Source organism: Saccoglossus kowalevskii, chromosome 17 (assembly GCF_978046115.1).
Source record: "Saccoglossus kowalevskii chromosome 17, keSacKowa6.1, whole genome shotgun sequence".
NCBI lineage: Eukaryota > Metazoa > Hemichordata > Enteropneusta > Harrimaniidae > Saccoglossus > Saccoglossus kowalevskii.
The window spans coordinates 26,074,216-26,084,366 of record NC_140657.1 but is presented as its reverse complement, the minus strand read 5'-3'; the positions used below and the strand labels follow the sequence as shown (position 1 = coordinate 26,084,366).

The window sequence follows — 10,151 nt, the reverse complement described above, 5'->3', positions numbered from 1 at the left end:
CAACCGTTTTTTAATCTAATATAGTCACTGCTGAAACTTTTTATTACGATTTGGTCGCAACAACACATTAGAATATCTAAACTGGCAGAATGGGTTAAATGGGTCTTGGGACCAAACCTGCCGCAAAACCACCTGACCAAATAACATTTTCAAAATATTGGTATTCACATATTGGTATTTATACTATGCTAGCCCTGATTGAAAACAACATAGCAAGTGCTACATTTTCTGACATATTTGATTATGATCACCACAGCTCTTAGATAATGCTTTGTTACAATAAATAATTATTCCAAAAAAAACAGCAAAGTTATAAATGTATTTTAGTAAGAAATGTGGGTGAAAAATGAATCAGGAAATAATGCACAACCCTTTTAATTTACTTATAATTTTAATTGTGATTTGCATAATACTGCAATGATACTGCAAGGTATGCACAAAGGCAGTACAGTATGAGTATCGAACGATGGAAGTCGATAACACCGCGTACTGTCTGTGTGCATACCTTGCAGAATTCTCGCAATAGCCTTATTATTATACATGTTTTCCTCGCAGGGATACATTAAATGAATGTCGAAATCCAAAACGTTGTGAATCGATTTATAGATCTTTATAGCTAGTTATAGAGATAGCTCTGCTGATAGCAATGCACATCAAAATTGAATTGCTATTGTTGACGAATTGCTTACTGGATTTTAATAAACATTTCCATATTTTTTTCTTGACACCCATTATTCAACCACTATTCAGATTACTCTCATATTTTGTGTTTAGTATTTTTGGAATATCATTCATCGTAATAGTCGTCACATTACGTACACGGATGTGAAATTCAGGGTTAACTACATCGAAAAATTAAATACATATATAATTTGGGCTTGGAATCTTAGCGATGCTATAGAACGTTTCACAGAGCGAATATCACAACCCAAAGATTGCATATCATCCGCTTGAAATTGAAGCAGGTGACACTGAACATACCACGGTACCACAACCCGACGACTACATACCATCCTCTTGTATTTGAAGCAGATGACAAAGAACGTATTACAACCCGACGATTGTATATCATACGCTTGTAAATTAAGCAGGTGACATATGACGTATCACAACACGCCGATTACATATCATCCGCTTGTAATTGAAGCAGATGAGACTGAACGTGCTACAGTACCGCAACTCGATGACCCCATACTATCTGCTTGTAATTGCAGCATATGATATTATAGAACGTATCAAAACCTGACGATTGTATATCATCCGCTTGTATTTGTAGCAGATGACATAGAACATAATAGTATCACAACACGACAGTAACTTATCATCTGCTTGCAATTGAAGCCGATGACAGACCGTATCACAGTATCTCAACCCGATGATTACATACCATCCGTTTGTAATTGAAGCAGATGATATAGAACGTATCACAACACACCGATTATATATGATTTGTAAACAGCTAGAAGCCTTCCTACTAGTAGAAATACTGAATACAAGTTTATCTTTTGAATTTTCCCAACCCGCCTTGTGATAGTAAATTTGTTACATTTCCACAGCAAACACACATTTAAGGAACTCTATTATGTAATTTAACAACGATTAAAAATACATTTTTTTTAAAATTGTAATTAAATAGTTTATTTTGTGAATTACTGCGTTGATTTCGTACATTTTTACGTCACATGATGCATTTATTAAGTTCATGTACGCGTGTGCTCATCCCCTCTCAAATAATGGTACGATCAACTATATTATAGCAAGCAAGTTAGCAAGTTTGCTGGTACATAAACAACACATGTGATATTTAGACTTACTGATCTAGCTTAATTATAAAAGTATCAGTTACAACAACTAAGTGTGTAAGCCCCAGAGGTCAATTACACGAGGTTAAAGAAGTAGTTACGTTCTAGGATCCTGAGTTTGAAGGGCGACATGTGCTTTTAGCATTCAGAAAAGACGTAAATTCTGTCTGATGCTAGAGAGTACAGGAAAGTTATTCATCTGGCATAGGATGCTGGCTCACAAGACAAACATCAGTTAGGTATTCCAGAAAGAGATTAGAGATACAGTTCTCTGGCACTTTGTTTGCAACATTACATGTGCACAAACATAATGAAATCACATGACCAGTCAATTGTTTATTCAAATCCATGACGAGTGGTGAGTAGGTAACTAGTAATCGCCATATTGTTCCACTGGGTCGGGATACCGGCTCAAAGGCACGTGACAAAGTGACATAATTTGAAATCATTCCAAGTTCCGTTCTGCGTAAACGTGTTTGTAATACTGTAATAACGCTGCGTCCATTCATTCCCCTGCTTAGACTTCATATTTGAGGTGGTTCTAACATTTCTCGCTATTTTTGTTCAAATTATATCAAAAACGTTTTATACACGTGCTACTTTTGAGAGCGTGAGAAACCCATGCTTTATATATAGAACGACGACGAGTGCAAGCGATGACGTCAGGTAACCCAGGGAAATAAAACAGAGAATGAAAACTTGACGCGCTAATCAGAACCGTAACTAGTTATCGGTCTCTTGTGGCTTGGTGCGCCATGACACTTGAGGCGGGAACCAGCCAAGCTGAGGAATAGACGACTAACGTTCTGGCGTCATTTCGGCTCTAGGGGGCGTTGGTCAATGTGGTCACTTGTGAGCATGATGTCTAAATCATACCGATATTGTATACACGTTCATATACGACCGTGACGCGCGGTAGCAAAACTATGGACAACCTGATTAGTAGTGAGTGTGATTAATAAAATGATGTTAAATCTGATATGCCTACATTATGTGGGATAAAGCCATATCAATTTGATCAGTGTACAGTGTAGGCGAATTAAAAGACAATAAAAGCGATGAATTTTGGAAAACTAGACTCCAAGGTTTTATAGTTCGTTCTAAGTAGGTGTATTTATTTTCCAATAATTCATATGTAGCAAACACGGGATAATTACATTTTTTGGAGATCGATATAAATCTGTTATTAGTATATAAATATTATTAAATCATAATTGTAGCGTGCATTTTGAGTAAATAATTACTAGTAAATGTACGAAATATAACTCGATCATACATATAACTCGATCGATAAGATATAAAACATATATGTGTGTTCGAAACTTCCTACATTCGCATGCATGTGTTATGAAAGACAACGCTTGAATTAAATCGATATATTGTAAAAGACTATCGTATATTTTCAGATTTATAGAAGAATTAAAATTAAGCGACGCACGAAATAAAAATAAATATCGCGACTAAACAAGAGGTATTGTGATGCATCATTTTAAATAGTAAAAGACATTTTGTAAACCAGTGAGACGAATCTTCACTGGGCTAGTTTTGCATCAAACCTTGTAGTTGTAATCGAATTACTCCTGCATCTGGTTTAGGTTCGCGGGCAATTCCGGCAAATTGAAATTGCCGCCAGTCCTACCACTTTGTTTTCTTTTAAGAATTGAGTGCATCATCTTATATATGTACGAATATGATTTGACTTCCATGACTAGCCACAAAGTATTTTCTGCTCTTGGGAAAAACTATGTAATATCTCAGTTGCCCATAATTTTCGCCAGATTTAACTGATGCCTGTTTTCTTTCCCAGAATTAGGTTCCTTATCTAATGCATTCGCGCCACCATCCCGTAAGCGATACACATAGAAACAATTAGCATGAATATAAATAACTGAGATTGACATACTGACCAAGTTAATATTGTGTAACTAAATAAAGACAATTTGATACACACATAACGAACTAATAATTCACAATAATTTTTAAATTGAAATACAAACTGGTTTGCTATGAAAAATGTTGACGCTTGGGGCAGTATTTTGTTAACAAAGAATGACATACTTTCAGCTTTCCCGCTGCTTCCAATATATTTTCGTCCATCGCCACAGTCTTCAGTGATGCGTGGACATTTATGAAAGTTGCGATTCCCACTCGATTCCCATTCGCTGTGTGTTTCAAAACTGATATCCACTTCTATTTGAGTACTTTCTCGCATTCGTTACACGAAGCCGTAAGGTGTATGGATATCGATTGTACCCATCGAAGATTTGAAAAGTGGTTTCTCCCTACCAAAATCCCAAAGCTTTTTTGACCACTGATTTTGCTAAATGTCATACATCAAATTGGTGCGATATTTTAGGGTAATCTTTCTTCATTGTGGCTTTAATTTGAATGTGGCGATCAGTTTAGTTAGTATTTACATTTTTGTTGAGAAGTCATTTTGCCAAACGTCACAGTGAAAATTACTGCAAATTCTACGAGCTGTTAGTAATTTAACCCGACCTTCTTTATCAAGCACTGCTTCTCGTATTTTTGGCATCTATGTAAATATTTTGAAAACACAATCTTTGAAAACCATAAATTTCATTTGTTGTTGAAGGTTAATATTTGTATTCATCTCAAAATCATCGTACTCACCTTCAGTCTGTGTGTCTGTCTGAGGGCGGAATTACCTGTCACCGACGAGTTCGTCGTCGTGTCAAATTGTATCGTATCGTGATCACTTCCCGCCATTATAGGATGCACTTTCCTCTGTGCAGTCTTTACTATATTTCATGACGAACAAATCATGAATCGGTGCATCAATCGCTATTTTCAATGACATATTTTCAGTTTCCACCATCCAGGTTGTCGGCAGAGCTCCTGGCGTTCGGCATGACTCGCCGCCTGTGCAGTTGTTTCGGATGTTGCTATCTTAAAAAAAAAGCAGACAAAATCTGTTTGAAATCACTCCATCTGTAGTTTAATATAATTGTATGATTAATACAAGTGTTTATAATTTTTAAATAGCAGCACAAACCTAATACATAATGTTAAACTTTGATTGAACATGTTGTAGACTAGATGGCACATATGTTTGGTTTGAAAAACTTTGAAAAGTCTACGAATATTAAATAGAAAAGGTCAGTATACGCATGCTTGTTTTTATGGACTCTGCCAATCAGTGACGACACATAACTATGAGTCAATAGTTACATAGCGATCCACCAGTCCATTCTTGAGTATACTTGGGATGGCTGGATTCCAGGCTAGACATGTTGTAGACAGGAAGTAAACTAGCGGTCCCAACGGACTCAACGGACCATTGTTATATACACTACTAGTATTTGCAGCAGTTGTATGGTTTACTAAATACATAGTAACGATAAAAGTGTCATTGTTATACAAATATGTGTAAATGTTTAACTTATAAAATCAGTGCTTTACACAAACACCCGGCTAGCTTACTCATACTTGATGATTGATATCCTGTTTGAAGTAATCACGGTTGTTGTGTCGTATCTCTTTTAACGTACTTGGTGAGTTTACATTGTTTTATCATGAAATTAACGATGATCATAACCTTAAGGCACACTAATGTAACATGTAATATAACATGACAGATCACTTCGTATAAACAGAAACATAAGGGTTAATGTAGATTTCCCAAGTGACCACGGAACAATAAGTTAGGAACATGTCGTTTGAAAAACACACGTCTGTCTGCCTGTCATTGGCGAAACTGTATATGAGTATCTTAGAGAAGTATGGTGTTACAAATGTTCAAACTCATACAACCTCCGTTGCATATCGTTGCAAGGCTATTAAAGTAAAGTATGAAATCAAACAGGCGGTGCACCTGCATAATGTCTAACTTTAGAACTGTCATAAAATATTAGGTTTCAGGACCATGCCTTGAAACTTCTTCGAAATGAGGATTTATTCCCGAATCACTCTTCCAAAACCCTCGCCTGTATTACACGCTGTCTTAATTTTCGTGACACAACATTTTAGCGAACAATTGGGAAGTTATTTTCACGACACAGTTAAACAATTATAATAGCTGTACAAGATGGAATTTGCACTCGTCATTTGTATTTTAAAAATAGCCTTGGGTCCTATCGGTTAAACTTTTGTTAACAGTTGCCGTTATATGGTTATATGGTTATATTGATTGTCACACAATAGAGGTAAACAATACACTGGAGTTGAATAATTGTTTTAGTGAGAGATACACTATGTTTAATCTAGGAAGGCCTGACTGTGAACAGCCTTGGTATTAGGCTAATGTCTGTCTATTAATTGGAGATAGTGGAGCAGCTAAATTTGGTTATTTGTCTGAATTGTTCAGTTGATATGGTGACATTTGGTATTAATATTTTCTGTAAGGAACTTTTTCAGAACAAGTGCTGGCCATCAATAAATCCGATACGGCTGCCATTTCTCAACTTTTGTGGAAGTGACCAAGGGTGGTAAAAAGATTAAACCCGGCCCGGCTTACACCACTACAAAGACTTGCTCTCAATGCCAAAACAAAACACTGACTGGAGTAAATGCTGCCTTTGTCAGTTCGACAAAAGTTATGAAACATTGATTTCACCTTTCAGCTCATTCAAGGGAAAACAGGACTATGCTGGATGTAGTAAAATAGCACAAGATTTTCTATTGTGTGGTGCTTTCAATTATATCTCTATACCATTCAATCCAGCACGGCAAGATGAAGGACAGGGAATGGAAATCACATTAATACGAAATAAAACAAGATATCACAACATCTCCCAACGTTTGTTCAATAATACAGAACTGACAAGATCATAGAAAAGAGCAGTTACGCCAGTACATCGGGCGCAAAAGGAGAAACGTGGGCAGGATCTCCGAGCCTACACAAATACAGTGCTTCTTATGTGAAGAAGAATATAAAATATGAAATTTAAAATGCAAAATGACCGTGCAGGTAAATGGAAGGGTTAATCAATGTATAAAAGTGTGTTCAGGTTCCTAAACAAAGGACAGTTTCTAGCAAAGTTAAGTTCTGGTGTTGTCGTTGCCCAAGAACTGAAGTACCGCCATCAATGCTTGACAGATTTATACTACTTGGAGAGATCACATCTCAATGCGATAAAGAGGAGAATTACAGTAGTCAATGGGAAAAACGTTTTCATTTCGAGTATGTCATCTATATTATAGCAAGAAAGTTAGCAAGTTTGCTGGTACATAAACAACACATGTGATATTTAGACTTGCTGATCTAGCCTCATTATAAATGTGTCAGATACAACAACTAAATGTGGAATTCACTAGGTTAAAGGATCAGTTACTCTTTAGGATCCCTGAGCTTGAAGGGCGAGATGTTCTTTTAGCATTCAGAAAAGATGTAAATTCTGTCTGATGCTAATGAATACGAGAAAGTTAATCATCTGGTATCATCTGGCAAAGACTGTTGGCTCAAAATTCAGTCAGGTGTTCCAGAAAGAGATTGAAAACGAAGTCATTTCCCGAACTCTTCTGCACTTTGTTTGCAGTATTGAGCATGGGGTGGACATAGTGTCCCATCTGGACCATGGTATTGTGCAGTCAGATGTGGCCACAGCGAAACAGGTACAGTACAACTGTTACTCCAAGTAGATGGAACACATGAGAATGAAATCAGCATATCGTATGGCAGATTGTTGGAAATATCTAGACAGCTGGGTGAGAATGTTGTAAACCAATATGTGGAAGACAGAGGTGTGTGTCATCTGCTCTTGACAACACAGACTGCAACCCATCAATAACAACACCAAACAGATCCACGGCACAAGCATTTCACTTTTCCAGCAGCCATGTTTAGAGAATTAAAACAAAGCTTGTACTTTGCCCTGTGTTATTACAAAGAATCGGATAAAAAAGGTTTCTGATCCTCCAGAGTCATATTAACATCCCCCAGTCTTTTCCAAGAAGAAATCAGACTTGAATATGATTCATCAATGCGACCAGCATCAATGCTTTGCTGCCACTTCTGTGAGATCAAACACACAGTGTTGCCACCATTTTACACATTGGCAAAACAAATAATGTGACACTGGCTAGAAATAAATATGGGGTGAATAAGTTTGTACTAATGTTCGGTAGGTTACATATTGAGTTGACAGCGTTGAAATACATTGGGTCAATGCTGAAGGGAAGTGGAAGGACTGGTGCACACAATGAGGCTAATGTAGTAGTATCTGGCCTTCTTCAGGTTTCAGGCCTTTTATCAATGATTTATTGAATTAGCATAATTTTTAATATTAAATATTTTCCATAGTCGCACACAAAATTGAATATTTGATGGTAAGGTACGTTGTCTGTTTTTACCCAGAGAGATTTGTTTAACTTGATGCTCATTCATTCCGTATTGAAGTCACCGGAAATGGAATATCAACTACTTGCAAGGTACAAAACCACAGCGTTGAATGAATCGTCAATTCTATGTAAAATGGTGTGAAAGTCGCACTAATCGAGTGTACAATGGCACACCAATGCCGCGAAACTACTTACACTCAGGCAATATTGGCTACGAAATCAGAGAGCAGTTTGTCCTTTGACCGCTTTTATTCATTAGACACCGTCAGTGTGTTGGGTGATACCGCATTTTATGTCGAAAGCGCGAATAGAGTGCGCCGTCCGATGCGCAGCGTCGATCATGCACGCACGTGATCCTCTACGCTAAGCAAAAACGTTTAAAGATCATGCAAAGTATTTTTTATAGCTTGGAGGTAGTGTTCAAAGTAAATGGTGTGTTTACTAATCGTTGTACTCTTTATTCTATAGGAGCCTTCTGTATGAACGAGACGCGTTAAAACCTGGATCGCCAATGACTGCAAGGTTATTGGAAAAAGCTACTGTCTCAAGTCTCGAATAAAATTGAATATACTACGATTCACGGGATTATATATTTCTCAATTTTTGACAGACAATATGACAACTTTTTCTATATATCTATATCATGTGGGCTATATTCATCAATTAGAAACGGTTTAAGGGGTTAACAGTTGCTAACCTTCGTGTCCCAATCAACTTATATAAATTGAAAACTGTGAACATTATATATAGATAATATACTAATTGTTATTATATCATTGGTGCTATTCATCTTTATCGTATGGAACTAGTAGTACTGAAAACAATATACACGATATTCAATGGTAACTGTAAATTCTTTTTTATATTCACTCAGTACGTAATCTGTGATTAAAATAAGATCCTTGTTGGCTTATTTTTTTTATATAATTACTATAATTATTATTTATTTTAATTATTTACTATAATTATTAACTATTTTAATTATTTTTTGATGTTACAATTATTTTTCTGCAATTATTGTTCGTGAAAGCCACCTGGATCTAGACAACCAGCATAGGAACTCTCGTCCCGGTCTCACAATTTACGAGAAAAACAGCAGCCAATCAAATTCATTGTAACATGTGCAAGATTACGCGAGTGCAATTGTTTTTGTTATGGTCGCTATTTTGTTTTTCGTCAGCGTGAAGATTTCGGAGTTGTTATTGGTAAGTATATTATGTATTTATAGATTCGTTTCTTGGTAAAAAAAACGAGAGACAACTTTAGTCAACTGACAGTGTATGTATGATATGATATTGTGAAAATTGAAGCAATTTTGTTAGTATTCATTCAATGATGGGTCTCAAGCAATCACGCTTGTTATTTTGCGTCGGAGGTTAGCTGCAGTTCTGTAGCTCGCTTGGTTTCGCTGTTGGGTGTTTCGTTCGTCGTGGTGTTAACGCGAAACCAGAGAGATACAGTTCCATCCCATGCGAGTTACCCTATTCATGGAGGTACCTTTTACCGACCGGAATTCAGGTCGAGCCGTAACAGCCGTTTTTCATTATTTTCGCCTCAATTTTGTACTGTCGATGGGTTCTGAAACATTTTCATCAATTATTTTGAGGACGATGGTTATAAATTGGTCGATTTCACGACCAAACCGCGGAAAAGGGGAAACTACAGCAAAATCCCCGTGTTTGTCGCCATTTTGAATAAGTTATCGTGACGTTAATATGAGCTGTAAATACAAGTGAACTAATTATTAATTTTGTTTCTTCTAGTTTCAGATTGTTTCTGTTTGTTAGCTACTATATCGATTTTAAAAGATGAGTTTTTTAATAAAGCTGGAAATCTTGCTAGTGGATACACCAGAAAGAAGATCCGGAATACAGATGAAATTATTGGATTGAAAAATGGTTGGCTGTGCCCAGCAAAACTGATATGATTGTTTTTAGCCTGTTAGAATCAATTTTTTGGTCAAAAAATAAAATTCAGTTGTATTGTCTACAGGGATCACCCTAAGTACATGGTTTTATAGTTCTAAATGTGTATAGGGAACAAAATATA

The 10,151-nt window shown here is 36.4% G+C and overlaps 1 long non-coding RNA gene across 1 annotated transcript; it reads left to right on the top strand.

Annotated features, from left to right (window-relative positions):
• The first annotated feature begins 5,278 nt into the window (after nt 1-5,278).
• LOC146732783 (uncharacterized) lies at nt 5,279-8,678 on the top strand. Its single transcript, XR_014926862.1, has 2 exons — nt 5,279-5,317; nt 8,571-8,678. It is a non-coding gene; the product is annotated as an uncharacterized LOC146732783 (long non-coding RNA).
• Nucleotides 8,679-10,151: the final 1,473 nt, after the last annotated feature.